This window comes from Somniosus microcephalus, unplaced genomic scaffold (assembly GCF_052327205.1).
Source record: "Somniosus microcephalus isolate GS21.2 unplaced genomic scaffold, FLI_Smic_1.0 unresolved_chr4, whole genome shotgun sequence".
NCBI lineage: Eukaryota > Metazoa > Chordata > Chondrichthyes > Squaliformes > Somniosidae > Somniosus > Somniosus microcephalus.
In genome coordinates, this window is record NW_028225182.1 from 29,632,732 (window position 1) to 29,659,142 (window position 26,411).

The 26,411-nt window shown below is 48.4% G+C and overlaps 31 non-coding genes across 31 annotated transcripts; all 31 read left to right on the top strand.

Moving 5' to 3' along the window:
- The first annotated feature begins 310 nt into the window (after positions 1-310).
- On the top strand, positions 311-382 carry trnae-cuc (transfer RNA glutamic acid (anticodon CUC)). Its single transcript has one exon. It is a non-coding gene; the product is annotated as a tRNA-Glu (tRNA).
- Positions 383-1,279: 897 nt separating this feature from the next.
- Positions 1,280-1,352, top strand: trnaf-gaa (transfer RNA phenylalanine (anticodon GAA)). Its single transcript has one exon. It is a non-coding gene; the product is annotated as a tRNA-Phe (tRNA).
- Positions 1,353-1,754: 402 nt separating this feature from the next.
- trnai-aau (transfer RNA isoleucine (anticodon AAU)) lies at positions 1,755-1,828 on the top strand. The gene has a single exon. It is a non-coding gene; the product is annotated as a tRNA-Ile (tRNA).
- A 520-nt stretch (positions 1,829-2,348) lies between these two features.
- On the top strand, positions 2,349-2,420 carry trnae-cuc (transfer RNA glutamic acid (anticodon CUC)). Its single transcript has one exon. It is a non-coding gene; the product is annotated as a tRNA-Glu (tRNA).
- An 897-nt stretch (positions 2,421-3,317) lies between these two features.
- On the top strand, positions 3,318-3,390 carry trnaf-gaa (transfer RNA phenylalanine (anticodon GAA)). Its single transcript has one exon. It is a non-coding gene; the product is annotated as a tRNA-Phe (tRNA).
- Positions 3,391-3,804: 414 nt separating this feature from the next.
- On the top strand, positions 3,805-3,878 carry trnai-aau (transfer RNA isoleucine (anticodon AAU)). Its single transcript has one exon. It is a non-coding gene; the product is annotated as a tRNA-Ile (tRNA).
- Positions 3,879-5,358: 1,480 nt separating this feature from the next.
- On the top strand, positions 5,359-5,431 carry trnaf-gaa (transfer RNA phenylalanine (anticodon GAA)). The gene has a single exon. It is a non-coding gene; the product is annotated as a tRNA-Phe (tRNA).
- Positions 5,432-5,846: 415 nt separating this feature from the next.
- trnai-aau (transfer RNA isoleucine (anticodon AAU)) lies at positions 5,847-5,920 on the top strand. The gene has a single exon. It is a non-coding gene; the product is annotated as a tRNA-Ile (tRNA).
- Positions 5,921-6,447: 527 nt separating this feature from the next.
- trnae-cuc (transfer RNA glutamic acid (anticodon CUC)) lies at positions 6,448-6,519 on the top strand. Its single transcript has one exon. It is a non-coding gene; the product is annotated as a tRNA-Glu (tRNA).
- An 897-nt stretch (positions 6,520-7,416) lies between these two features.
- trnaf-gaa (transfer RNA phenylalanine (anticodon GAA)) lies at positions 7,417-7,489 on the top strand. Its single transcript has one exon. It is a non-coding gene; the product is annotated as a tRNA-Phe (tRNA).
- A 1,985-nt stretch (positions 7,490-9,474) lies between these two features.
- Positions 9,475-9,547, top strand: trnaf-gaa (transfer RNA phenylalanine (anticodon GAA)). Its single transcript has one exon. It is a non-coding gene; the product is annotated as a tRNA-Phe (tRNA).
- Positions 9,548-10,563: 1,016 nt separating this feature from the next.
- On the top strand, positions 10,564-10,635 carry trnae-cuc (transfer RNA glutamic acid (anticodon CUC)). Its single transcript has one exon. It is a non-coding gene; the product is annotated as a tRNA-Glu (tRNA).
- Positions 10,636-11,532: 897 nt separating this feature from the next.
- trnaf-gaa (transfer RNA phenylalanine (anticodon GAA)) lies at positions 11,533-11,605 on the top strand. The gene has a single exon. It is a non-coding gene; the product is annotated as a tRNA-Phe (tRNA).
- Positions 11,606-12,621: 1,016 nt separating this feature from the next.
- On the top strand, positions 12,622-12,693 carry trnae-cuc (transfer RNA glutamic acid (anticodon CUC)). The gene has a single exon. It is a non-coding gene; the product is annotated as a tRNA-Glu (tRNA).
- An 897-nt stretch (positions 12,694-13,590) lies between these two features.
- On the top strand, positions 13,591-13,663 carry trnaf-gaa (transfer RNA phenylalanine (anticodon GAA)). Its single transcript has one exon. It is a non-coding gene; the product is annotated as a tRNA-Phe (tRNA).
- Positions 13,664-14,679: 1,016 nt separating this feature from the next.
- Positions 14,680-14,751, top strand: trnae-cuc (transfer RNA glutamic acid (anticodon CUC)). The gene has a single exon. It is a non-coding gene; the product is annotated as a tRNA-Glu (tRNA).
- An 897-nt stretch (positions 14,752-15,648) lies between these two features.
- Positions 15,649-15,721, top strand: trnaf-gaa (transfer RNA phenylalanine (anticodon GAA)). Its single transcript has one exon. It is a non-coding gene; the product is annotated as a tRNA-Phe (tRNA).
- Positions 15,722-16,136: 415 nt separating this feature from the next.
- trnai-aau (transfer RNA isoleucine (anticodon AAU)) lies at positions 16,137-16,210 on the top strand. The gene has a single exon. It is a non-coding gene; the product is annotated as a tRNA-Ile (tRNA).
- A 527-nt stretch (positions 16,211-16,737) lies between these two features.
- Positions 16,738-16,809, top strand: trnae-cuc (transfer RNA glutamic acid (anticodon CUC)). Its single transcript has one exon. It is a non-coding gene; the product is annotated as a tRNA-Glu (tRNA).
- Positions 16,810-17,706: 897 nt separating this feature from the next.
- Positions 17,707-17,779, top strand: trnaf-gaa (transfer RNA phenylalanine (anticodon GAA)). The gene has a single exon. It is a non-coding gene; the product is annotated as a tRNA-Phe (tRNA).
- A 415-nt stretch (positions 17,780-18,194) lies between these two features.
- trnai-aau (transfer RNA isoleucine (anticodon AAU)) lies at positions 18,195-18,268 on the top strand. The gene has a single exon. It is a non-coding gene; the product is annotated as a tRNA-Ile (tRNA).
- A 527-nt stretch (positions 18,269-18,795) lies between these two features.
- On the top strand, positions 18,796-18,867 carry trnae-cuc (transfer RNA glutamic acid (anticodon CUC)). Its single transcript has one exon. It is a non-coding gene; the product is annotated as a tRNA-Glu (tRNA).
- An 897-nt stretch (positions 18,868-19,764) lies between these two features.
- Positions 19,765-19,837, top strand: trnaf-gaa (transfer RNA phenylalanine (anticodon GAA)). Its single transcript has one exon. It is a non-coding gene; the product is annotated as a tRNA-Phe (tRNA).
- Positions 19,838-20,252: 415 nt separating this feature from the next.
- Positions 20,253-20,326, top strand: trnai-aau (transfer RNA isoleucine (anticodon AAU)). The gene has a single exon. It is a non-coding gene; the product is annotated as a tRNA-Ile (tRNA).
- Positions 20,327-20,853: 527 nt separating this feature from the next.
- Positions 20,854-20,925, top strand: trnae-cuc (transfer RNA glutamic acid (anticodon CUC)). Its single transcript has one exon. It is a non-coding gene; the product is annotated as a tRNA-Glu (tRNA).
- An 898-nt stretch (positions 20,926-21,823) lies between these two features.
- Positions 21,824-21,896, top strand: trnaf-gaa (transfer RNA phenylalanine (anticodon GAA)). Its single transcript has one exon. It is a non-coding gene; the product is annotated as a tRNA-Phe (tRNA).
- A 415-nt stretch (positions 21,897-22,311) lies between these two features.
- Positions 22,312-22,385, top strand: trnai-aau (transfer RNA isoleucine (anticodon AAU)). The gene has a single exon. It is a non-coding gene; the product is annotated as a tRNA-Ile (tRNA).
- A 1,477-nt stretch (positions 22,386-23,862) lies between these two features.
- On the top strand, positions 23,863-23,935 carry trnaf-gaa (transfer RNA phenylalanine (anticodon GAA)). Its single transcript has one exon. It is a non-coding gene; the product is annotated as a tRNA-Phe (tRNA).
- Positions 23,936-24,350: 415 nt separating this feature from the next.
- Positions 24,351-24,424, top strand: trnai-aau (transfer RNA isoleucine (anticodon AAU)). Its single transcript has one exon. It is a non-coding gene; the product is annotated as a tRNA-Ile (tRNA).
- A 527-nt stretch (positions 24,425-24,951) lies between these two features.
- trnae-cuc (transfer RNA glutamic acid (anticodon CUC)) lies at positions 24,952-25,031 on the top strand. Its single transcript has one exon. It is a non-coding gene; the product is annotated as a tRNA-Glu (tRNA).
- An 898-nt stretch (positions 25,032-25,929) lies between these two features.
- trnaf-gaa (transfer RNA phenylalanine (anticodon GAA)) lies at positions 25,930-26,002 on the top strand. Its single transcript has one exon. It is a non-coding gene; the product is annotated as a tRNA-Phe (tRNA).
- The last annotated feature ends 409 nt before the right edge of the window (positions 26,003-26,411 follow it).

Consider the following 26,411-nt stretch of genomic DNA (forward strand, 5'->3'; position numbering starts at 1 on the left):
TACACAGACAGAGCGGCTCTGACCCCGCGAGATGGGTAAAAGGCTTCAGTTCAGGACAAATGCATCAATGAATTGTTCGCCCAGCACCGAGAGAGACAACATCCAGAGAAAAACACAGGAGGAAATCGATTTCAAGTGGATGCCTACCCGCACTTGGTGCCGTGCTTTCGCGAACACGTCTGTTGTGTTCTCATGTAAAAAATATAATTTTGTCCGAACAGTTTGCCTGGCGCGAAAGGATCTGAATTGCAAAGGAGCAAGCATGAAAAGCTGCGTTGATGTGCTTGCTGCCAGGAGGCTGGCTGCAGCTTCCCTGGTGGTCTAGTGGTTAGGATTCGGCGCTCTCACCGCCGCGGCCCGGGTTCGATTCCCGGTCAGGGAACAGTGCGTTTTGGGACTGTTTGAATTGCCACCATGCAATGCACCCTTACGGAACAATGCTCCGCCCCTGATTCAACTTTCCACACCGCTGCTCAACATCACTCTTCATACAGCGATACAAAATGCACATTCTTGATTTCTGTAAAATGCGTGCTGTTTCAAAGTCAGCAGGACTTGATTTCTGTCAAATTTAGACTGGCTGACTTTAAATGTTGCCAACATTTAACTGCAGCTCACAGTGTCAGGGCAGTCACGGTTTTTATCAGTCTTCCGTATATCTCCTTGCCCACTGCATCTCCCGAACAAACTTAGCTTATCACAGGCACGGCTATCGATTATTTTCATTGCCAGTGTGAAAAATGCAAATTTTGAAACTTACCAACGTGTGCAAGCCTGGAATCAGAGAGTCCGTGGCCCCTGATAACTTGAGCATTAAGATGATCATTAGCCCTTCCTGTATTGCTCAGTAGCCCACTGTGCGAGGAACTAAGAACCACGGGCATTTTCACTTCTGTGTGGGGCTCAGCACCATACCTGCAGCTGAAGATTGAACTTGATTTGGCTCGTGATCAGTGCGGCTCAGTGAGACTTCGGCCCGTCTCTCCCTTCGCAACCCATCAGTGTGGAGAAAAGAACAGGGAATTTTACACATGTGTTGTGCTCTGTAACTTTATTTGAACATGTCATTGCATTTCACGCTGTGTCCAACACGGTGAGGTCCCCCGTGCTGTGTCAGCTTTGTATCTTTATCAACACTGCAGCTTTACATTAACAGAACCTGAGCTCCGAGATCTGGTCGGGTCACATTGCCCGAAGTGAGGAATGAGCGAGAGGGGCAATTCCACCCGGGGATAGAAAATCCTCCAAAAGAACGACAGAATACTGCGTTTGACGTGAAGCCGAAATAGCTCAGTTGGGAGAGCGTTAGACTGAAGATCTAAAGGTCCCTGGTTCGATCCCGGGTTTCGGCAGGTTTTAGTTACTTTCTGTCTCCTTCACTACAAAAGGTACGAATCAAGAGAAATTTTACGCTCCTGATGACGCGTTTCCCAAACGAATGGGAGTGAAACCACGTCGGACATGCTGGATCCGGCTCCAACCGTCCGCTGCAGGTTCGAATTCAGTCGGGGTCCCGCCGTCTGCTTTTATACCGGGACATTTTTGTGGGAGGGGCTGTGGTGCGACAAAAAATTTTAGAATGAGGTTTGTTAGACCAGTCTTTCTGTTACTTTGGATTTACACTCTGCCCAGTTGTATATACGAACAGTTAACAATGTTTAAGCGATGTGGTGTGTTCAATGTTTGTGCAGTAACTCGGTCACCCAGTGTGAGCCTGAAAGACAATTTCCGAGCCTGGCCAACGGGAGCATTGTGGCCGGTTAGCTCAGTTGGTGAGAGCGTGGTGCTAATAACGCCAAGGTCGCGGGTTCGATCCCCGTACGGGCCATCAGGATGTTTTCATAATTTTACGCTTTTCCCGCACATTTCCAATACAAACTTTATAAGGAAGCCAATGCACACAGACTCTCACGGGGGATATATTTGGATTAACATCCTTTGCCACCGGGGCTGAGAGACACATCTTTCTGTTCTTTTGTCTTTCTGGGTTTGCTGTTGAACAGGCGGCATGTTGCCGATAAGTGTCACAGGCAGGTAATACACAGACAGAGCGGCTCTGACCCCGCGAGATGGGTAAAAGGCTTCAGTTCAGGACAAATGCATCAATGAATTGTTCGCCCAGCACCGGGAGAGACAACATCCAGAGAAAAACACAGGAGGAAATCGATTTCAAGTGGATGCCTACCCGCACTTGGTGCCGTGCTTTCGCGAACACGTCTGTTGTGTTCTCATGTAAAAAATATAATTTTGTCCGAACAGTTTGCCTGGCGCGAAAGGATCTGAATTGCAAAGGAGCAAGCATGAAAAGCTGCGTTGATGTGCTTGCTGCCAGGAGGCTGGCTGCAGCTTCCCTGGTGGTCTAGTGGTTAGGATTCGGCGCTCTCACCGCCGCGGCCCGGGTTCGATTCCCGGTCAGGGAACAGTGCGTTTTGGGACTGTTTGAATTGCCACCATGCAATGCACCCTTACGGAACAATGCTCCGCCCCTGATTCAACTTTCCACACCGCTGCTCAACATCACTCTTCATACAGCGATACAAAATGCACATTCTTGATTTCTGTAAAATGCGTGCTGTTTCAAAGTCAGCAGGACTTGATTTCTGTCAAATTTAGACTGGCTGACTTTAAATGTTGCCAACATTTAACTGCAGCTCACAGTGTCAGGGCAGTCACGGTTTTTATCAGTCTTCCGTATATCTCCTTGCCCACTGCATCTCCCGAACAAACTTAGCTTATCACAGGCACGGCTATCGATTATTTTCATTGCCAGTGTGAAAAATGCAAATTTTGAAACTTACCAACGTGTGCAAGCCTGGAATCAGAGAGTCCGTGGCCCCTGATAACTTGAGCATTAAGATGATCATTAGCCCTTCCTGTATTGCTCAGTAGCCCACTGTGCGAGGAACTAAGAACCACGGGCATTTTCACTTCTGTGTGGGGCTCAGCACCATACCTGCAGCTGAAGATTGAACTTGATTTGGCTCGTGATCAGTGCGGCTCAGTGAGACTTCGGCCCGTCTCTCCCTTCGCAACCCATCAGTGTGGAGAAAAGAACAGGGAATTTTACACATGTGTTGTGCTCTGTAACTTTATTTGAACATGTCATTGCATTTCACGCTGTGTCCAACACGGTGAGGTCCCCCGTGCTGTGTCAGCTTTGTATCTTTATCAACACTGCAGCTTTACATTAACAGAACCTGAGCTCCGAGATCTGGTCGGGTCACATTGCCCGAAGTGAGGAATGAGCGAGAGGGGCAATTCCACCCGGGGATAGAAAATCCTCCAAAAGAACGACAGAATACTGCGTTTGACGTGAAGCCGAAATAGCTCAGTTGGGAGAGCGTTAGACTGAAGATCTAAAGGTCCCTGGTTCGATCCCGGGTTTCGGCAGGTTTTAGTTACTTTCTGTCTCCTTCACTACAAAAGGTACGAATCAAGAGAAATTTTACGCTCCTGATGACGCGTTTCCCAAACGAATGGGAGTGAAACCACGTCGGACATGCTGGATCCGGCTCCAACCGTCCGCTGCAGGTTCGAATTCAGTCGGGGTCCCGCCGTCTGCTTTTATACCGGGACATTTTTGTGGGAGGGGCTGTGGTGCGACAAAAAATTTTAGAATGAGGTTTGTTAGACCAGTCTTTCTGTTACTTTGGATTTACACTCTGCCCAGTTGTATATACGAACAGTTAACAATGTTTAAGCGATGTGGTGTGTTCAATGTTTGTGCAGTAACTCGGTCACCCAGTGTGAGCCTGAAAGACAATTTCCCAGCCTAGGTTCGAGCCTGGCCAACGGGAGCATTGTGGCCGGTTAGCTCAGTTGGTGAGAGCATGGTGCTAATAACGCCAAGGTCGCGGGTTCGATCCCCGTACGGGCCATCAGGATGTTTTCATAATTTTACGCTTTTCCCGCACATTTCCAATACAAACTTTATAAGGAAGCCAATGCACACAGACTCTCACGGGGGATATATTTGGATTAACATCCTTTGCCAGCGGGGCTGAGAGACTGGTCTTTCTGGGTTTGCTGTTGAAAGTTGAACAGGCGGCATGTTGCCGATAAGTGTCACAGGCAGGTAATACACAGACAGAGCGGCTCTGACCCCGCGAGATGGGTAAAAGGCTTCAGTTCAGGACAAATGCATCAATGAATTGTTCGCCCAGCACCGAGAGAGACAACATCCAGAGAAAAACACAGGAGGAAATCGATTTCAAGTGGTTGCCTACCCGCACTTGGTGCCGTGCTTTCGCGAACACGTCTGTTGTGTTCTCATGTAAAAAATATAATTTTGTCCGAACAGTTTGCCTGGCGCGAAAGGATCTGAATTGCAAAGGAGCAAGCATGAAAAGCTGCGTTGATGTGCTTGCTGCCAGGAGGCTGGCTGCAGCTTCCCTGGTGGTCTAGTGGTTAGGATTCGGCGCTCTCACCGCCGCGGCCCGTGTTCGATTCCCGGTCAGGGAACAGTGCGTTTTGGGGCTGTTTGAATTGCCACCATGCAATGCACCCTTACGGAACAATGCTCCGCCCCTGATTCAACTTTCCACACCGCTGCTCAACATCACTCTTCATACAGCGATACAAAATGCACATTCTTGATTTCTGTAAAATGCGTGCTGTTTCAAAGTCAGCAGGACTTGATTTCTGTCAAATTTAGACTGGCTGACTTTAAATGTTGCCAACATTTAACTGCAGCTCACAGTGTCAGGGCAGTCACGGTTTTTATCAGTCTTCCGTATATCTCCTTGCCCACTGCATCTCCCGAACAAACTTAGCTTATCACAGGCACGGCTATCGATTATTTTCATTGCCAGTGTGAAAAATGCAAATTTTGAAACTTACCAACGTGTGCAAGCCTGGAATCAGAGAGTCCGTGGCCCCTGATAACTTGAGCATTAAGATGATGATTAGCCCTTCCTGTATTGCTCAGTAGCCCACTGTGCGAGGAACTAAGAACCACGGGCATTTTCACTTCTGTGTGGGGCTCAGCACCATACCTGCAGCTGAAGATTGAACTTGATTTGGCTCGTGATCAGTGCGGCTCAGTGAGACTTCGGCCCGTCTCTCCCTTCGCAACCCATCAGTGTGGAGAAAAGAACAGGGAATTTTACACATGTGTTGTGCTCTGTAACTTTATTTGAACATGTCATTGCATTTCACGCTGTGTCCAACACGGTGAGGTCCCCCGTGCTGTGTCAGCTTTGTATCTTTATCAACACTGCAGCTTTACATTAACAGAACCTGAGCTCCGAGATCTGGTCGGGTCACATTGCCCGAAGTGAGGAATGAGCGAGAGGGGCAATTCCACCCGGGGATAGAAAATCCTCCAAAAGAACGACAGAATACTGCGTCTGACGTGAAGCCGAAATAGCTCAGTTGGGAGAGCGTTAGACTGAAGATCTAAAGGTCCCTGGTTCGATCCCGGGTTTCGGCAGGTTTTAGTTACTTTCTGTCTCCTTCACTACAAAAGGTACGAATCAAGAGAAATTTTACGCTCCTGATGACGCGTTTCCCAAACGAATGGGAGTGAAACCACGTCGGACATGCTGGATCCGGCTCCAACCGTCCGCTGCAGGTTCGAATTCAGTCGGGGTCCCGCCGTCTGCTTTTATACCGGGACAGTGTTTGTGGGAGGGGCTGTGGTGCGACAAAAAATTTTAGAATGAGGTTTGTTAGACCAGTCTTTCTGTTACTTTGGATTTACACTCTGCCCAGTTGTATATACGAACAGATAACAATGTTTAAGCGATGTGGTGTGTTCAATGTTTGTGCAGTAACTCGGTCACCCAGTGTGAGCCTGAAAGACAATTTCCCAGCCTAGGTTCGAGCCTGGCCAACGGGAGCATTGTGGCCGGTTAGCTCAGTTGGTGAGAGCGTGGTGCTAATAACGCCAAGGTCGCGGGTTCGATCCCCGTACGGGCCATCAGGATGTTTTCATAATTTTACGCTTTTCCCGCACATTTCCAATACAAACTTTATAAGGAAGCCAATGCACACAGACTCTCACGGGGGATATATTTGGATTAACATCCTTTGCCACCGGGGCTGAGAGACACATCTTTCTGTTCTTTTGTCTTTCTGGGTTTGCTGTTGAAAGTTGAACAGGCGGCATGTTGCCGATAAGTGTCACAGGCAGGTAATACACAGACAGAGCGGCTCTGACCCCGCGAGATGGGTAAAAGGCTTCAGTTCAGGACAAATGCATCAATGAATTGTTCGCCCAGCACCGAGAGAGACAACATCCAGAGAAAAACACAGGAGGAAATCGATTTCAAGTGGATGCCTACCCGCACTTGGTGCCGTGCTTTCGCGAACACGTCTGTTGTGTTCTCATGTAAAAAATATAATTTTGTCCGAACAGTTTGCCTGGCGCGAAAGGATCTGAATTGCAAAGGAGCAAGCATGAAAAGCTCCGTTGATGTGCTTGCTGCCAGGAGGCTGGCTGCAGCTTCCCTGGTGGTCTAGTGGTTAGGATTCGGCGCTCTCACCGCCGCGGCCCGGGTTCGATTCCCGGTCAGGGAACAGTGCGTTTTAGGGCTGTTTGAATTGCCACCATGCAATGCACCCTTACGGAACAATGCTCCGCCCCTGATTCAACTTCCCACACCGCTGCTCAACATCACTCTTCATACAGCGATACAAAATGCACATTCTTGATTTCTGTAAAATGCGTGCTGTTTGAAAGTCAGCAGGACTTGATTTCTGTCAAATTTAGACTGGCTGACTTTAAATGTTGCCAACATTTAACTGCAGCTCACAGTGTCAGGGCAGTCAAGGTTTTTATCAGTCTTCCGTATATCTCCTTGCCCACTGCATCTCCCGAACAAACTTAGCTTATCACAGGCACGGCTATCGATTATTTTCATTGCCAGTGTGAAAAATGCAAATTTTGAAACTTACCAACGTGTGCAAGCCTGGAATCAGAGAGTCCGTGGCCCCTGATAACTTGAGCATTAAGATGATGATTAGCCCTTCCTGTATTGCTCAGTAGCCCACTGTGCGAGGAACTAAGAACCACGGGCATTTTCACTTCTGTGTGGGGCTCAGCACCATACCTGCAGCTGAAGATTGAACTTGATTTGGCTCGTGATCAGTGCTGCTCAGTGAGACTTCGGCCCGTCTCTCCCTTCGCAACCCATCAGTGTGGAGAAAAGAACAGGGAATTTTACACATGTGTTGTGCTCTGTAACTTTATTTGAACATGTCATTGCATTTCACGCTGTGTCCAACACGGTGAGGTCCCCCGTGCTGTGTCAGCTTTGTATCTTTATCAACACTGCAGCTTTACATTAACAGAACCTGAGCTCCGAGATCTGGTCGGGTCACATTGCCCGAAGTGAGGAATGAGCGAGAGGGGCAATTCCACCCGGGGATAGAAAATCCTCCAAAAGAACGACAGAATAGTGCGTTTGACGTGAAGCCGAAATAGCTCAGTTGGGAGAGCGTTAGACTGAAGATCTAAAGGTCCCTGGTTCGATCCCGGGTTTCGGCAGGTTTTAGTTACTTTCTGTCTCCTTCACTACAAAAGGTACGAATCAAGAGAAATTTTACGCTCCTGATGACGCGTTTCCCAAACGAATGGGAGTGAAACCACGTCGGACATGCTGGATCCGGCTCCAACCGTCCGCTGCAGGTTCGAATTCAGTCGGGGTCCCGCCGTCTGCTTTTATACCGGGACAGTGTTTGTGGGAGGGGCTGTGGTGCGACAAAAAATTTTAGAATGAGGTTTGTTAGACCAGTCTTTCTGTTACTTTGGATTTACACTCTGCCCAGTTGTATATACGAACAGTTAACAATGTTTAAGCGATGTGGTGTGTTCAATGTTTGTGCAGTAACTCGGTCACCCAGTGTGAGCCTGAAAGACAATTTTCCAGCCTAGGTTCGAGCCTGGCCAACGGGAGCATTGTGGCCGTTTAGCTCAGGTGGTGAGAGCGTGGTGCTAATAACGCCAAGGTTCCGGGTTCGATCCCCGTACGGGCCATCAGGATGTTTTCATAATTTTACGCTTTTCCCGCACATTTCCAATACAAACTTTATAAGGAAGCCAATGCACACAGACTCTCACGGGGGATATATTTGGATTAACATCCTTTGCCACCGGGGCTGAGAGACACATCTTTCTGTTCTTTTGTCTTTCTGGGTTTGCTGTTGAAAGTTGAACAGGCGGCATGTTGCCGATAAGTGTCACAGGCAGGTAATACACAGACAGAGCGGCTCTGATCCCGCGAGATGGGTAAAAGGCTTCAGTTCAGGACAAATGCATCAATGAATTGTTCGCCCAGCACCGAGAGAGACAACATCCAGAGAAAAACACAGGAGGAAATCGATTTCAAGTGGATGCCTACCCGCACTTGGTGCCGTGCTTTCGCGAACACGTCTGTTGTGTTCTCATGTAAAAAATATAATTTTGTCCGAACAGTTTGCCTGGCGCGAAAGGATCTGAATTGCAAAGGAGCAAGCATGAAAAGCTGCGTTGATGTGCTTGCTGCCAGGAGGCTGGCTGCAGCTTCCCTGGTGGTCTAGTGGTTAGGATTCGGCGCTTTCACCGCCGCGGCACGGGTTCGATTCCCGGTCAGGGAACAGTGCGTTTTGGGGCTGTTTGAATTGCCACCATGCAATGCACCCTTACGGAACAATGCTCCGCCCCTGATTCAACTTTCCACACCGCTGCTCAACATCACTCTTCATACAGCGATACAAAATGCACATTCTTGATTTCTGTAAAATGCGTGCTGTTTCAAAGTCAGCAGGACTTGATTTCTGTCAAATTTAGACTGGCTGACTTTAAATGTTGCCAACATTTAACTGCAGCTCACAGTGTCAGGGCAGTCACGGTTTTTATCAGTCTTCCGTATATCTCCTTGCCCACTGCATCTCCCGAACAAACTTAGCTTATCACAGGCACGGCTATCGATTATTTTCATTGCCAGTGTGAAAAATGCAAATTTTGAAACTTACCAACGTGTGCAAGCCTGGAATCAGAGAGTCCGTGGCCCCTGATAACTTGAGCATTAAGATGATCATTAGCCCTTCCTGTATTGCTCAGTAGCCCACTGTGCGAGGAACTAAGAACCACGGGCATTTTCACTTCTGTGTGGGGCTCAGCACCATACCTGCAGCTGAAGATTGAACTTGATTTGGCTCGTGATCAGTGCGGCTCAGTGAGACTTCGGCCCGTCTCTCCCTTCGCAACCCATCAGTGTGGAGAAAAGAACAGGGAATTTTACACATGTGTTGTGCTCTGTAACTTTATTTGAACATGTCATTGCATTTCACGCTGTGTCCAACACGGTGAGGTCCCCCGTGCTGTGTCAGCTTTGTATCTTTATCAACACTGCAGCTTTACATTAACAGAACCTGAGCTCCGAGATCTGGTCGGGTCACATTGCCCGAAGTGAGGAATGAGCGAGAGGGGCAATTCCACCCGGGGATAGAAAATCCTCCAAAAGAACGACAGAATACTGCGTCTGACGTGAAGCCGAAATAGCTCAGTTGGGAGAGCGTTAGACTGAAGATCTAAAGGTCCCTGGTTCGATCCCGGGTTTCGGCAGGTTTTAGTTACTTTCTGTCTCCTTCACTACAAAAGGTACGAATCAAGAGAAATTTTACGCTCCTGATGACGCGTTTCCCAAACGAATGGGAGTGAAACCACGTCGGACATGCTGGATCCGGCTCCAACCGTCCGCTGCAGGTTCGAATTCAGTCGGGGTCCCGCCGTCTGCTTTTATACCGGGACAGTGTTTGTGGGAGGGGCTGTGGTGCGACAAAAAATTTTAGAATGAGGTTTGTTAGACCAGTCTTTCTGTTACTTTGGATTTACACTCTGCCCAGTTGTATATACGAACAGATAACAATGTTTAAGCGATGTGGTGTGTTCAATGTTTGTGCAGTAACTCGGTCACCCAGTGTGAGCCTGAAAGACAATTTCCCAGCCTAGGTTCGAGCCTGGCCAACGGGAGCATTGTGGCCGGTTAGCTCAGTTGGTGAGAGCGTGGTGCTAATAACGCCAAGGTCGCGGGTGCGATCCCCGTACGGGCCATCAGGATGTTTTCATAATTTTACGCTTTTCCCGCACATTTCCAATACAAACTTTATAAGGAAGCCAATGCACACAGACTCTCACGGGGGATATATTTGGATTAACATCCTTTGCCACCGGGGCTGAGAGACACATCTTTCTGTTCTTTTGTCTTTCTGGGTTTGCTGTTGAAAGTTGAACAGGCGGCATGTTGCCGATAAGTGTCACAGGCAGGTAATACACAGACAGAGCGGCTCTGACCCCGCGAGATGGGTAAAAGGCTTCAGTTCAGGACAAATGCATCAATGAATTGTTCGCCCAGCACCGAGAGAGACAACATCCAGAGAAAAACACAGGAGGAAATCGATTTCAAGTGGATGCCTACCCGCACTTGGTGCCGTGCTTTCGCGAACACGTCTGTTGTGTTCTCATGTAAAAAATATAATTTTGTCCGAACAGTTTGCCTGGCGCGAAAGGATCTGAATTGCAAAGGAGCAAGCATGAAAAGCTCCGTTGATGTGCTTGCTGCCAGGAGGCTGGCTGCAGCTTCCCTGGTGGTCTAGTGGTTAGGATTCGGCGCTCTCACCGCCGCGGCCCGGGTTCGATTCCCGGTCAGGGAACAGTGCGTTTTAGGGCTGTTTGAATTGCCACCATGCAATGCACCCTTACGGAACAATGCTCCGCCCCTGATTCAACTTTCCACACCGCTGCTCAACATCACTCTTCATACAGCGATACAAAATGCACATTCTTGATTTCTGTAAAATGCGTGCTGTTTGAAAGTCAGCAGGACTTGATTTCTGTCAAATTTAGACTGGCTGACTTTAAATGTTGCCAACATTTAACTGCAGCTCACAGTGTCAGGGCAGTCAAGGTTTTTATCAGTCTTCCGTATATCTCCTTGCCCACTGCATCTCCCGAACAAACTTAGCTTATCACAGGCACGGCTATCGATTATTTTCATTGCCAGTGTGAAAAATGCAAATTTTGAAACTTACCAACGTGTGCAAGCCTGGAATCAGAGAGTCCGTGGCCCCTGATAACTTGAGCATTAAGATGATGATTAGCCCTTCCTGTATTGCTCAGTAGCCCACTGTGCGAGGAACTAAGAACCACGGGCATTTTCACTTCTGTGTGGGGCTCAGCACCATACCTGCAGCTGAAGATTGAACTTGATTTGGCTCGTGATCAGTGCTGCTCAGTGAGACTTCGGCCCGTCTCTCCCTTCGCAACCCATCAGTGTGGAGAAAAGAACAGGGAATTTTACACATGTGTTGTGCTCTGTAACTTTATTTGAACATGTCATTGCATTTCACGCTGTGTCCAACACGGTGAGGTCCCCCGTGCTGTGTCAGCTTTGTATCTTTATCAACACTGCAGCTTTACATTAACAGAACCTGAGCTCCGAGATCTGGTCGGGTCACATTGCCCGAAGTGAGGAATGAGCGAGAGGGGCAATTCCACCCGGGGATAGAAAATCCTCCAAAAGAACGACAGAATAGTGCGTTTGACGTGAAGCCGAAATAGCTCAGTTGGGAGAGCGTTAGACTGAAGATCTAAAGGTCCCTGGTTCGATCCCGGGTTTCGGCAGGTTTTAGTTACTTTCTGTCTCCTTCACTACAAAAGGTACGAATCAAGAGAAATTTTACGCTCCTGATGACGCGTTTCCCAAACGAATGGGAGTGAAACCACGTCGGACATGCTGGATCCGGCTCCAACCGTCCGCTGCAGGTTCGAATTCAGTCGGGGTCCCGCCGTCTGCTTTTATACCGGGACAGTGTTTGTGGGAGGGGCTGTGGTGCGACAAAAAATTTTAGAATGAGGTTTGTTAGACCAGTCTTTCTGTTACTTTGGATTTACACTCTGCCCAGTTGTATATACGAACAGTTAACAATGTTTAAGCGATGTGGTGTGTTCAATGTTTGTGCAGTAACTCGGTCACCCAGTGTGAGCCTGAAAGACAATTTTCCAGCCTAGGTTCGAGCCTGGCCAACGGGAGCATTGTGGCCGTTTAGCTCAGGTGGTGAGAGCGTGGTGCTAATAACGCCAAGGTTCCGGGTTCGATCCCCGTACGGGCCATCAGGATGTTTTCATAATTTTACGCTTTTCCCGCACATTTCCAATACAAACTTTATAAGGAAGCCAATGCACACAGACTCTCACGGGGGATATATTTGGATTAACATCCTTTGCCACCGGGGCTGAGAGACACATCTTTCTGTTCTTTTGTCTTTCTGGGTTTGCTGTTGAAAGTTGAACAGGCGGCATGTTGCCGATAAGTGTCACAGGCAGGTAATACACAGACAGAGCGGCTCTGATCCCGCGAGATGGGTAAAAGGCTTCAGTTCAGGACAAATGCATCAATGAATTGTTCGCCCAGCACCGAGAGAGACAACATCCAGAGAAAAACACAGGAGGAAATCGATTTCAAGTGGATGCCTACCCGCACTTGGTGCCGTGCTTTCGCGAACACGTCTGTTGTGTTCTCATGTAAAAAATATAATTTTGTCCGAACAGTTTGCCTGGCGCGAAAGGATCTGAATTGCAAAGGAGCAAGCATGAAAAGCTGCGTTGATGTGCTTGCTGCCAGGAGGCTGGCTGCAGCTTCCCTGGTGGTCTAGTGGTTAGGATTCGGCGCTCTCACCGCCGCGGCACGGGTTCGATTCCCGGTCAGGGAACAGTGCGTTTTGGGGCTGTTTGAATTGCCACCATGCAATGCACCCTTACGGAACAATGCTCCGCCCCTGATTCAACTTTCCACACCGCTGCTCAACATCACTCTTCATACAGCGATACAAAATGCACATTCTTGATTTCTGTAAAATGCGTGCTGTTTCAAAGTCAGCAGGACTTGATTTCTGTCAAATTTAGACTGGCTGACTTTAAATGTTGCCAACATTTAACTGCAGCTCACAGTGTCAGGGCAGTCACGGTTTTTATCAGTCTTCCGTATATCTCCTTGCCCACTGCATCTCCCGAACAAACTTAGCTTATCACAGGCACGGCTATCGATTATTTTCATTGCCAGTGTGAAAAATGCAAATTTTGAAACTTACCAACGTGTGCAAGCCTGGAATCAGAGAGTCCGTGGCCCCTGATAACTTGAGCATTAAGATGATCATTAGCCCTTCCTGTATTGCTCAGTAGCCCACTGTGCGAGGAACTAAGAACCACGGGCATTTTCACTTCTGTGTGGGGCTCAGCACCATACCTGCAGCTGAAGATTGAACTTGATTTGGCTCGTGATCAGTGCGGCTCAGTGAGACTTCGGCCCGTCTCTCCCTTCGCAACCCATCAGTGTGGAGAAAAGAACAGGGAATTTTACACATGTGTTGTGCTCTGTAACTTTATTTGAACATGTCATTGCATTTCACGCTGTGTCCAACACGGTGAGGTCCCCCGTGCTGTGTCAGCTTTGTATCTTTATCAACACTGCAGCTTTACATTAACAGAACCTGAGCTCCGAGATCTGGTCGGGTCACATTGCCCGAAGTGAGGAATGAGCGAGAGGGGCAATTCCACCCGGGGATAGAAAATCCTCCAAAAGAACGACAGAATACTGCGTCTGACGTGAAGCCGAAATAGCTCAGTTGGGAGAGCGTTAGACTGAAGATCTAAAGGTCCCTGGTTCGATCCCGGGTTTCGGCAGGTTTTAGTTACTTTCTGTCTCCTTCACTACAAAAGGTACGAATCAAGAGAAATTTTACGCTCCTGATGACGCGTTTCCCAAACGAATGGGAGTGAAACCACGTCGGACATGCTGGATCCGGCTCCAACCGTCCGCTGCAGGTTCGAATTCAGTCGGGGTCCCGCCGTCTGCTTTTATACCGGGACAGTGTTTGTGGGAGGGGCTGTGGTGCGACAAAAAATTTTAGAATGAGGTTTGTTAGACCAGTCTTTCTGTTACTTTGGATTTACACTCTGCCCAGTTGTATATACGAACAGATAACAATGTTTAAGCGATGTGGTGTGTTCAATGTTTGTGCAGTAACTCGGTCACCCAGTGTGAGCCTGAAAGACAATTTCCCAGCCTAGGTTCGAGCCTGGCCAACGGGAGCATTGTGGCCGGTTAGCTCAGTTGGTGAGAGCGTGGTGCTAATAACGCCAAGGTCGCGGGTGCGATCCCCGTACGGGCCATCAGGATGTTTTCATAATTTTACGCTTTTCCCGCACATTTCCAATACAAACTTTATAAGGAAGCCAATGCACACAGACTCTCACGGGGGATATATTTGGATTAACATCCTTTGCCACCGGGGCTGAGAGACACATCTTTCTGTTCTTTTGTCTTTCTGGGTTTGCTGTTGAAAGTTGAACAGGCGGCATGTTGCCGATAAGTGTCACAGGCAGGTAATACACAGACAGAGCGGCTCTGACCCCGCGAGATGGGTAAAAGGCTTCAGTTCAGGACAAATGCATCAATGAATTGTTCGCCCAGCACCGAGAGAGACAACATCCAGAGAAAAACACAGGAGGAAATCGATTTCAAGTGGATGCCTACCCGCACTTGGTGCCGTGCTTTCGCGAACACGTCTGTTGTGTTCTCATGTAAAAAATATAATTTTGTCCGAACAGTTTGCCTGGCGCGAAAGGATCTGAATTGCAAAGGAGCAAGCATGAAAAGCTCCGTTGATGTGCTTGCTGCCAGGAGGCTGGCTGCAGCTTCCCTGGTGGTCTAGTGGTTAGGATTCGGCGCTCTCACCGCCGCGGCCCGGGTTCGATTCCCGGTCAGGGAACAGTGCGTTTTAGGGCTGTTTGAATTGCCACCATGCAATGCACCCTTACGGAACAATGCTCCGCCCCTGATTCAACTTTCCACACCGCTGCTCAACATCACTCTTCATACAGCGATACAAAATGCACATTCTTGATTTCTGTAAAATGCGTGCTGTTTCAAAGTCAGCAGGACTTGATTTCTGTCAAATTTAGACTGGCTGACTTTAAATGTTGCCAACATTTAACTGCAGCTCACAGTGTCAGGGCAGTCACGGTTTTTATCAGTCTTCCGTATATCTCCTTGCCCACTGCATCTCCCGAACAAACTTAGCTTATCACAGGCACGGCTATCGATTATTTTCATTGCCAGTGTGAAAAATGCAAATTTTGAAACTTACCAACGTGTGCAAGCCTGGAATCAGAGAGTCCGTGGCCCCTGATAACTTGAGCATTAAGATGATCATTAGCCCTTCCTGTATTGCTCAGTAGCCCACTGTGCGAGGAACTAAGAACCACGGGCATTTTCACTTCTGTGTGGGGCTCAGCACCATACCTGCAGCTGAAGATTGAACTTGATTTGGCTCGTGATCAGTGCGGCTCAGTGAGACTTCGGCCCGTCTCTCCCTTCGCAACCCATCAGTGTGGAGAAAAGAACAGGGAATTTTACACATGTGTTGTGCTCTGTAACTTTATTTGAACATGTCATTGCATTTCACGCTGTGTCCAACACGGTGAGGTCCCCCGTGCTGTGTCAGCTTTGTATCTTTATCAACACTGCAGCTTTACATTAACAGAACCTGAGCTCCGAGATCTGGTCGGGTCACATTGCCCGAAGTGAGGAATGAGCGAGAGGGGCAATTCCACCCGGGGATAGAAAATCCTCCAAAAGAACGACAGAATACTGCGTCTGACGTGAAGCCGAAATAGCTCAGTTGGGAGAGCGTTAGACTGAAGATCTAAAGGTCCCTGGTTCGATCCCGGGTTTCGGCAGGTTTTAGTTACTTTCTGTCTCCTTCACTACAAAAGGTACGAATCAAGAGAAATTTTACGCTCCTGATGACGCGTTTCCCAAACGAATGGGAGTGAAACCACGTCGGACATGCTGGATCCGGCTCCAACCGTCCGCTGCAGGTTCGAATTCAGTCGGGGTCCCGCCGTCTGCTTTTATACCGGGACAGTGTTTGTGGGAGGGGCTGTGGTGCGACAAAAAATTTTAGAATGAGGTTTGTTAGACCAGTCTTTCTGTTACTTTGGATTTACACTCTGCCCAGTTGTATATACGAACAGATAACAATGTTTAAGCGATGTGGTGTGTTCAATGTTTGTGCAGTAACTCGGTCACCCAGTGTGAGCCTGAAAGACAATTTCCCAGCCTAGGTTCGAGCCTGGCCAACGGGAGCATTGTGGCCGGTTAGCTCAGTTGGTGAGAGCGTGGTGCTAATAACGCCAAGGTCGCGGGTTCGATCCCCGTACGGGCCATCAGGATGTTTTCATAATTTTACGCTTTTCCCGCACATTTCCAATACAAACTTTATAAGGAAGCCAATGCACACAGACTCTCACGGGGGATATATTTGGATTAACATCCTTTGCCACCGGGGCTGAGAGACACATCTTTCTGTTCTTTTGTCTTTCTGGGTTTGCTGTTGAAAGTTGAACAGGCGGCATGTTGCCGATAAGTGTCACAGGCAGGTAATACACAGACAGAGCGGCTCTGACCCCGCGAGATGGGTAAAAGGCTTCAGTTCAGGACAAATGCATCAATGAATTGTTCGCCCAGCACCGAGAGAGACAACATCCAGAGAAAAACACAGGAGGAAATCGATTTCAAGTGGATGCCTACCCGCACTTGGTGCCGTGCTTTCGCGAACACGTCTGTTGTGTTCTCATGTAAAAAATATAATTTTGTCCGAACAGTTTGCCTGGCGCGAAAGGATCTGAATTGCAAAGGAGCAAGCATGAAAAGCTCCGTTGATGTGCTTGCTGCCAGGAGGCTGGCTGCAGCTTCCCTGGTGGTCTAGTGGTTAGGATTCGGCGCTCTCACCGCCGCGGCCCGGGTTCGATTCCCGGTCAGGGAACAGTGCGTTTTAGGGCTGTTTGAATTGCCACCATGCAATGCACCCTTACGGAACAATGCTCCGCCCCTGATTCAACTTTCCACACCGCTGCTCAACATCACTCTTCATACAGCGATACAAAATGCACATTCTTGATTTCTGTAAAATGCGTGCTGTTTCAAAGTCAGCAGGACTTGATTTCTGTCAAATTAAGACTGGCTGACTTTAAATGTTGCCAACATTTAACTGCAGCTCACAGTGTCAGGGCAGTCACGGTTTTTATCAGTCTTCCGTATATCTCCTTGCCCACTGCATCTCCCGAACAAACTTAGCTTATCACAGGCACGGCTATCGATTATTTTCATTGCCAGTGTGAAAAATGCAAATTTTGAAACTTACCAACGTGTGCAAGCCTGGAATCAGAGAGTCCGTGGCCCCTGATAACTTGAGCATTAAGATGATCATTAGCCCTTCCTGTATTGCTCAGTAGCCCACTGTGCGAGGAACTAAGAACCACGGGCATTTTCACTTCTGTGTGGGGCTCAGCACCATACCTGCAGCTGAAGATTGAACTTGATTTGGCTCGTGATCAGTGCGGCTCAGTGAGACTTCGGCCCGTCTCTCCCTTCGCAACCCATCAGTGTGGAGAAAAGAACAGGGAATTTTACACATGTGTTGTGCTCTGTAACTTTATTTGAACATGTCATTGCATTTCACGCTGTGTCCAACACGGTGAGGTCCCCCGTGCTGTGTCAGCTTTGTATCTTTATCAACACTGCAGCTTTACATTAACAGAACCTGAGCTCCGAGATCTGGTCGGGTCACATTGCCCGAAGTGAGGAATGAGCGAGAGGGGCAATTCCACCCGGGGATAGAAAATCCTCCAAAAGAACGACAGAATACTGCGTTTGACGTGAAGCCGAAATAGCTCAGTTGGGAGAGCGTTAGACTGAAGATCTAAAGGTCCCTGGTTCGATCCCGGGTTTCGGCAGGTTTTAGTTACTTTCTGTCTCCTTCACTACAAAAGGTACGAATCAAGAGAAATTTTACGCTCCTGATGACGCGTTTCCCAAACGAATGGGAGTGACACCACGTCGGACATGCTGGATCCGGCTCCAACCGTCCGCTGCAGGTTCGAATTCAGTCGGGGTCCCGCCGTCTGCTTTTATACCGGGACAGTGTTTGTGGGAGGGGCTGTGGTGCGACAAAAAATTTTAGAATGAGGTTTGTTAGACCAGTCTTTCTGTTACTTTGGATTTACACTCTGCCCAGTTGTATATACGAACAGTTAACAATGTTTAAGCGATGTGGTGTGTTCAATGTTTGTGCAGTAACTCGGTCACCCAGTGTGAGCCTGAAAGACAATTTTCCAGCCTAGGTTCGAGCCTGGCCAACGGGAGCATTGTGGCCGGTTAGCTCAGTTGGTGAGAGCGTGGTGCTAATAACGCCAAGGTCGCGGGTTCGATCCCCGTACGGGCCATCAGGATGTTTTCATAATTTTACGCTTTTCCCGCACATTTCCAATACAAACTTTATAAGGAAGCCAATGCACACAGACTCTCACGGGGGATATATTTGGATTAACATCCTTTGCCACCGGGGCTGAGAGACACATCTTTCTGTTCTTTTGTCTTTCTGGGTTTGCTGTTGAAAGTTGAACAGGCGGCATGTTGCCGATAAGTGTCACAGGCAGGTAATACACAGACAGAGCGGCTCTGATCCCGCGAGATGGGTAAAAGGCTTCAGTTCAGGACAAATGCATCAATGAATTGTTCGCCCAGCACCGAGAGAGACAACATCCAGAGAAAAACACAGGAGGAAATCGATTTCAAGTGGATGCCTACCCGCACTTGGTGCCGTGCTTTCGCGAACACGTCTGTTGTGTTCTCATGTAAAAAATATAATTTTGTCCGAACAGTTTGCCTGGCGCGAAAGGATCTGAATTGCAAAGGAGCAAGCATGAAAAGCTCCGTTGATGTGCTTGCTGCCAGGAGGCTGGCTGCAGCTTCCCTGGTGGTCTAGTGGTTAGGATTCGGCGCTCTCACCGCCGCGGCCCGGGTTCGATTCCCGGTCAGGGAACAGTGCGTTTTAGGGCTGTTTGAATTGCCACCATGCAATGCACCCTTACGAAACAATGCTCCGCCCCTGATTCAACTTTCCACACCGCTGCTCAACATCACTCTTCATACAGCGATACAAAATGCACATTCCTGATTTCTGTAAAATGCGTGCTGTTTCAAAGTCAGCAGGACTTGATTTCTGTCAAATTAAGACTGGCTGACTTTAAATGTTGCCAACATTTAACTGCAGCTCACAGTGTCAGGGCAGTCACGGTTTTTATCAGTCTTCCGTATATCTCCTTGCCCACTGCATCTCCCGAACAAACTTAGCTTATCACAGGCACGGCTATCGATTATTTTCATTGCCAGTGTGAAAAATGCAAATTTTGAAACTTACCAACGTGTGCAAGCCTGGAATCAGAGAGTCCGTGGCCCCTGATAACTTGAGCATTAAGATGATCATTAGCCCTTCCTGTATTGCTCAGTAGCCCACTGTGCGAGGAACTAAGAACCACGGGCATTTTCACTTCTGTGTGGGGCTCAGCACCATACCTGCAGCTGAAGATTGAACTTGATTTGGCTCGTGATCAGTGCGGCTCAGTGAGACTTCGGCCCGTCTCTCCCTTCGCAACCCATCAGTGTGGAGAAAAGAACAGGGAATTTTACACATGTGTTGTGCTCTGTAACTTTATTTGAACATGTCATTGCATTTCACGCTGTGTCCAACACGGTGAGGTCCCCCGTGCTGTGTCAGCTTTGTATCTTTATCAACACTGCAGCTTTACTTTAACAGAACCTGAGCTCCGAGATCTGGTCGGGTCACATTGCCCGAAGTGAGGAATGAGCGAGAGGGGCAATTCCACCCGGGGATAGAAAACCCTCCAAAAGAACGACAGAATACTGCGTTTGACGTGAAGCCGAAATAGCTCAGTTGGGAGAGCGTTAGACTGAAGATCTAAAGGTCCCTGGTTCGATCCCGGGTTTCGGCAGGTTTTAGTTACTTTCTGTCTCCTTCACTACAAAAGGTACGAATCAAGAGAAATTTTACGCTCCTGATGACGCGTTTCCCAAACGAATGGGAGTGACACCACGTCGGACATGCTGGATCCGGCTCCAACCGTCCGCTGCAGGTTCGAATTCAGTCGGGGTCCCGCCGTCTGCTTTTATACCGGGACAGTGTTTGTGGGAGGGGCTGTGGTGCGACAAAAAATTTTAGAATGAGGTTTGTTAGACCAGTCTTTCTGTTACTTTGGATTTACACTCTGCCCAGTTGTATATACGAACAGTTAACAATGTTTAAGCGACGTGGTGTGTTCAATGTTTGTGCAGTAACTCGGTCACCCAGTGTGAGCCTGAAAGACAATTTCCCAGCCTAGGTTCGAGCCTGGCCAACGGGAGCATTGTGGCCGGTTAGCTCAGTTGGTGAGAGCGTGGTGCTAATAACGCCAAGGTCGCGGGTTCGATCCCCGTACGGGCCATCAGGATGTTTTCATAATTTTACGCTTTTCCCGCACATTTCCAATACAAACTTTATAAGGAAGACAATGCACACAGACTCTCACGGGGTATATATTTGGATTAACATCCTTTGCCACCGGGGCTGAGAGACACATATTTCTGTTCTTTTGTCTTTCTGGGTTTGCTGTTGAAAGTTGAACAGGCGGCATGTTGCCGATAAGTGTCACAGGCAGGTAATACACAGACAGAGCGGCTCTGACCCCGCGAGATGGGTAAAAGGCTTCAGTTCAGGACAAATGCATCAATGAATTGTTCGCCCAGCACCGAGAGAGACAACATCCAGAGAAAAACACAGGAGGAAATCGATGTCAAGTGGATGCCTATCCGCACTTGGTGCCGTGCTTTCGCGAACACGTCTGTTGTGTTCTCATGTAAAAAATATAATTTTGTCCGAACAGTTTGCCTGGCGCGAAAGGATCTGAATTGCAAAGGAGCAAGCATGAAAAGCTGCGTTGATGTGCTTGCTGTCAGGAGGCTGGCTGCAGCTTCCCTGGTGGTCTAGTGGTTAGGATTCGGCGCTCTCACCGCCGCGGCCCGGGTTCGATTCCCGGTCAGGGAACAGTGCGTTTTGGGGCTGTTTGAATTGCCACCATGCAATGCACCCTTACGGAACAATGCTCCGCCCCTGATTCAACTTTCCAACACCGCTGCTCAACATCACTCTTCATACAGCGATACAAAATGCACATTCTTGATTTCTGTAAAATGCGTGCTGTTTCAAAGTCAGCAGGACTTGATTTCTGTCAAATTTAGACTGGCTGACTTTAAATGTTGCCAACATTTAACTGCAGCTCACAGTGTCAGGGCAGTCACGGTTTTTATCAGTCTTCCGTATATCTTCTTGCCCACTGCATCTCCCGAACAAACTTAGCTTATCACAGGCACGGCTATCGATTATCTTCATTGCCAGTGTGAAAAATGCAAATTTTGAAACTTACCAACGTGTGCAAGCCTGGAATCAGAGAGTCCGTGGCCCCTGATAACTTGAGCATTAAGATGATCATTAGCCCTTCCTGTATTGCTCAGTAGCCCACTGTGCGAGGAACTAAGAACCACGGGCATTTTCACTTCTGTGTGGGGCTCAGCACCATACCTGCAGCTGAAGATTGAACTTGATTTGGCTCGTGATCAGTGCGGCTCAGTGAGACTTCGGCCCGTCTCTCCCTTCGCAACCCATCAGTGTGGAGAAAAGAACAGGGAATTTTACACATGTGTTGTGCTCTGTAACTTTATTTGAACATGTCATTGCATTTCACGCTGTGTCCAACACGGTGAGGTCCCCCGTGCTGTGTCAGCTTTGTATCTTTATCAACACTGCAGCTTTACATTAACAGAACCTGAGCTCCGAGATCTGGTCGGGTCACATTGCCCGAAGTGAGGAATGAGCGAGAGGGGCAATTCCACCCGGGGATAGAAAATCCTCCAAAAGAACGACAGAATACTGCGTTTGACGTGAAGCCGAAATAGCTCAGTTGGGAGAGCGTTAGACTGAAGATCTAAAGGTCCCTGGTTCGATCCGGGGTTTCGGCAGGTTTTAGTTACTTTCTGTCTCCTTCACTACAAAAGGTACGAATCAAGAGAAATTTTACGCTCCTGATGACGCGTTTCCCAAACGAATGGGAGTGAAACCACGTCGGACATGCTGGATCCGGCTCCAACCGTCCGCTGCAGGTTCGAATTCAGTCGGGGTCCCGCCGTCTGCTTTTATACCGGGACAGTGTTTGTGGGAGGGGCTGTGGTGCGACAAAAAATTTTAGAATGAGGTTTGTTAGACCAGTCTTTCTGTTACTTTGGATTTACACTCTGCCCAGTTGTATATACGAACAGTTAACAATGTTTAAGCGATGTGGTGTGTTCAAGGTTTGTGCAGTAACTCGGTCACCCAGTGTGAGCCTGAAAGACAATTTCCCAGCCTAGGTTCGAGCCTGGCCAACGGGAGCATTGTGGCCGGTTAGCTCAGTTGGTGAGAGCGTGGTGCTAATAACGCCAAGGTCGCGGGTTCGATCCCCGTACGGGCCATCAGGATGTTTTCATAATTTTACGCTTTTCCCGCACATTTCCAATACAAACTTTATAAGGAAGCCAATGCACACAGACTCTCACGGGGGATATATTTGGATTAACATCCTTTGCCACCGGGGCTGAGAGACACATCTTTCTGTTCTTTTGTCTTTCTGGGTTTGCTGTTGAACAGGCGGCATGTTGCCGATAAGTGTCACAGGCAGGTAATACACAGACAGAGCGGCTCTGACCCCGCGAGATGGGTAAAAGGCTTCAGTTCAGGACAAATGCATCAATGAATTGTTCGCCCAGCACCGAGAGAGACAACATCCAGAGAAAAACACAGGAGGAAATCGATTTCAAGTGGATGCCTACCCGCACTTGGTGCCGTGCTTTCGCGAACACGTCTGTTGTGTTCTCATGTAAAAAATATAATTTTGTCCGAACAGTTTGCCTGGCGCGAAAGGATCTGAATTGCAAAGGAGTAAGCATGAAAAGCTGCGTTGATGTGCTTGCTGCCAGGAGGCTGGCTGCAGCTTCCCTGGTGGTCTAGTGGTTAGGATTCGGCGCGGCCCGGGTTCGATTCCCGGTCAGGGAACAGTGCGTTTTGGGACTGTTTGAATTGCCACCATGCAATGCACCCTTACGGAACAATGCTCCGCCCCTGATTCAACTTTCCACACCGCTGCTCAACATCACTCTTCATACAGCGATACAAAATGCACATTCTTGATTTCTGTAAAATGCGTGCTGTTTCAAAGTCAGCAGGACTTGATTTCTGTCAAATTTAGACTGGCTGACTTTAAATGTTGCCAACATTTAACTGCAGCTCACAGTGTCAGGGCAGTCACGGTTTTTATCAGTCTTCCGTATATCTCCTTGCCCACTGCATCTCCCGAACAAACTTAGCTTATCACAGGCACGGCTATCGATTATTTTCATTGCCAGTGTGAAAAATGCAAATTTTGAAACTTACCAACGTGTGCAAGCCTGGAATCAGAGAGTCCGTGGCCCCTGATAACTTGAGCATTAAGATGATCATTAGCCCTTCCTGTATTGCTCAGTAGCCCACTGTGCGAGGAACTAAGAACCACGGGCATTTTCACTTCTGTGTGGGGCTCAGCACCATACCTGCAGCTGAAGATTGAACTTGATTTGGCTCGTGATCAGTGCGGCTCAGTGAGACTTCGGCCCGTCTCTCCCTTCGCAACCCATCAGTGTGGAGAAAAGAACAGGGAATTTTACACATGTGTTGTGCTCTGTAACTTTATTTGAACATGTCATTGCATTTCACGCTGTGTCCAACACGGTGAGGTCCCCCGTGCTGTGTCAGCTTTGTATCTTTATCAACACTGCAGCTTTACATTAACAGAACCTGAGCTCCGAGATCTGGTCGGGTCACATTGCCCGAAGTGAGGAATGAGCGAGAGGGGCAATTCCACCCGGGGATAGAAAATCCTCCAAAAGAACGACAGAATACTGCGTTTGACGTGAAGCCGAAATAGCTCAGTTGGGAGAGCGTTAGACTGAAGATCTAAAGGTCCCTGGTTCGATCCCGGGTTTCGGCAGGTGTTAGTTACTTTCTGTCTCCTTCACTACAAAAGGTACGAATCAAGAGAAATTTTACGCTCCTGATGACGCGTTTCCCAAACGAATGGGAGTGAAACCACGTCGGACATGCTGGATCCGGCTCCAACCGTCCGCTGCACGTTCGAATTCAGTCGGAGTCCCTCCGTCTGCTTTTATACCGGGACAGTGTTTGTGGGAGGGGCTGTGGTGCGACAAAAAATTTTAGAATGAGGTTTGTTAGACCAGTCTTTCTGTTACTTTGGATTTACACTCTGCCCAGTTGTATATACGAACAGTTAACAATGTTTAAGCGATGTGGTGTGTTCAATGCTTGTGCAGTAACTCGGTCACCCAGTGTGAGCCTGAAAGACAATTTCCCAGCCTAGGTTCGAGCCTGGCCAACGGGAGCATTGTGGCCGGTTAGCTCAGTTGGTGAGAGCGTGGTGCTAATAACGCCAAGGTCGCGGGTTCGATCCCCGTACGGGCCATCAGGATGTTTTCATAATTTTACGCTTTTCCCGCACATTTCCAATACAAACTTTATAAGGAAGCCAATGCACACAGACTCTCACGGGGGATATATTTGGATTAACATCCTTTGCCACCGGGGCTGAGAGACACATCTTTCTGTTCTTTTGTCTTTCTGGGTTTGCTGTTGAAAGTTGAACAGGCGGCATGTTGCCGATAAGGGTCACAGGCAGGTAATAGACAGACAGAGCGGCTCTGACCCCGCGAGATGGGCAAAAGGCTTCAGTTCAGGACAAATGCATCAATGAATTGTTCGCCCAGCACCGAGAGAGACAACATCCAGAGAAAAACACAGGAGGAAATCGATTTCAAGTGGATGCCTACCCGCACTTGGTGCCGTGCTTTCGCGAACACGTCTGTTGTGTTCTCATGTAAAAAATATAATTTTGTCCGAACAGTTTGCCTGGCGCGAAAGGATCTGAATTGCAAAGGAGCAAGCATGAAAAGCTGCGTTGATGTGCTTGCTGTCAGGAGGCTGGCTGCAGCCTCCCTGGTGGTCTAGTGGTCTAGTGGTTAGGATTCGGCGCTCTCACCGCCGCGGCCCGGGTTCGATTCCCGGTCAGGGAACAGTGCGTTTTGGGGCTGTTTGAATTGCCACCATGCAATGCGCCCTTACGGAACAATGCTCCGCCCCTGATTCAACTTTCCAACACCGCTGCTCAACATCACTCTTCATACAGCGATACAAAATGCACATTCTTGATTTCTGTAAAATGCGTGCTGTTTCAAAGTCAGCAGGACTTGATTTCTGTCAAATTTAGACTGGCTGACTTTAAATGTTGCCAACATTTAACTGCAGCTCACAGTGTCAGGGCAGTCACGGTTTTTATCAGTCTTCCGTATATCTCCTTGCCCACTGCATCTCCCGAACAAACTTAACTTATCACAGGCACGGCTATCGATTATTTTCATTGCCAGTGTGAAAAATGCAAATTTTGAAACTTACCAACGTGTGCAAGCCTGGAATCAGAGAGTCCGTGGCCCCTGATAACTTGAGCATTAAGATGATCATTAGCCCTTCCTGTATTGCTCAGTAGCCCACTGTGCGAGGAACTAAGAACCACGGGCATTTTCACTTCTGTGTGGGGCTCAGCACCATACCTGCAGCTGAAGATTGAACTTGATTTGGCTCGTGATCAGTGCGGCTCAATGAGACTTCGGCCCGTCTCTCCCTTCGCAACCCATCAGTGTGGAGAAAAGAACAGGGAATTTTACACATGTGTTGTGCTCTGTAATTTTATTTGAACATGTCATTGCATTTCACGCTGTGTCCAACACGGTGAGGTCCCCCGTGCTGTGTCAGCTTTGTATCTTTATCAACAATGCAGCTTTACATTAACACAACCTGAGCTCCGAGATCTGGTCGGGTCACATTGCCCGAAGTGAGGAATGAGCGAGAGGGGCAATTCCACCCGGGGATAGAAAATCCTCCAAAAGAACGACAGAATACTGCGTTGGACGTGAAGCCGAAATAGCTCAGTTGGGAGAGCGTTAGACTGAAGATCTAAAGGTTCCTGGTTCGATCCCGGGTTTCGGCAGGTTTTAGTTAGTTTCTGTCTCCTTCACTACAAAAGGTACGAATCAAGAGAAATTTTACGCTCCTGATGACGCGTTTCCCAAACGAATGGGAGTGAAACCACGTCGGACATGCTGGATCCGGCTCCAACCGTCCGCTGCAGGTTCGAATTCAGTCGGAGTCCCGCCGTCTGCTTTTATACCGGGACAGTGTTTGTGGGAGGGGCTGTGGTGCGACAAAAAATTTTAGAATGAGGTTTGTTAGACCAGTCTTTCTGTTACTTTGGATTTACACTCTGCCCAGTTGTATATACGAATAGTTAACAATGTTTAAGCGATGTGGTGTGTTCAATGTTTGTGCAGTAACTCGGTCACCCAGTGTGAGCCTGAAAGACAATTTCCCAGCCTAGGTTCGAGCCTGGCCAACGGGAG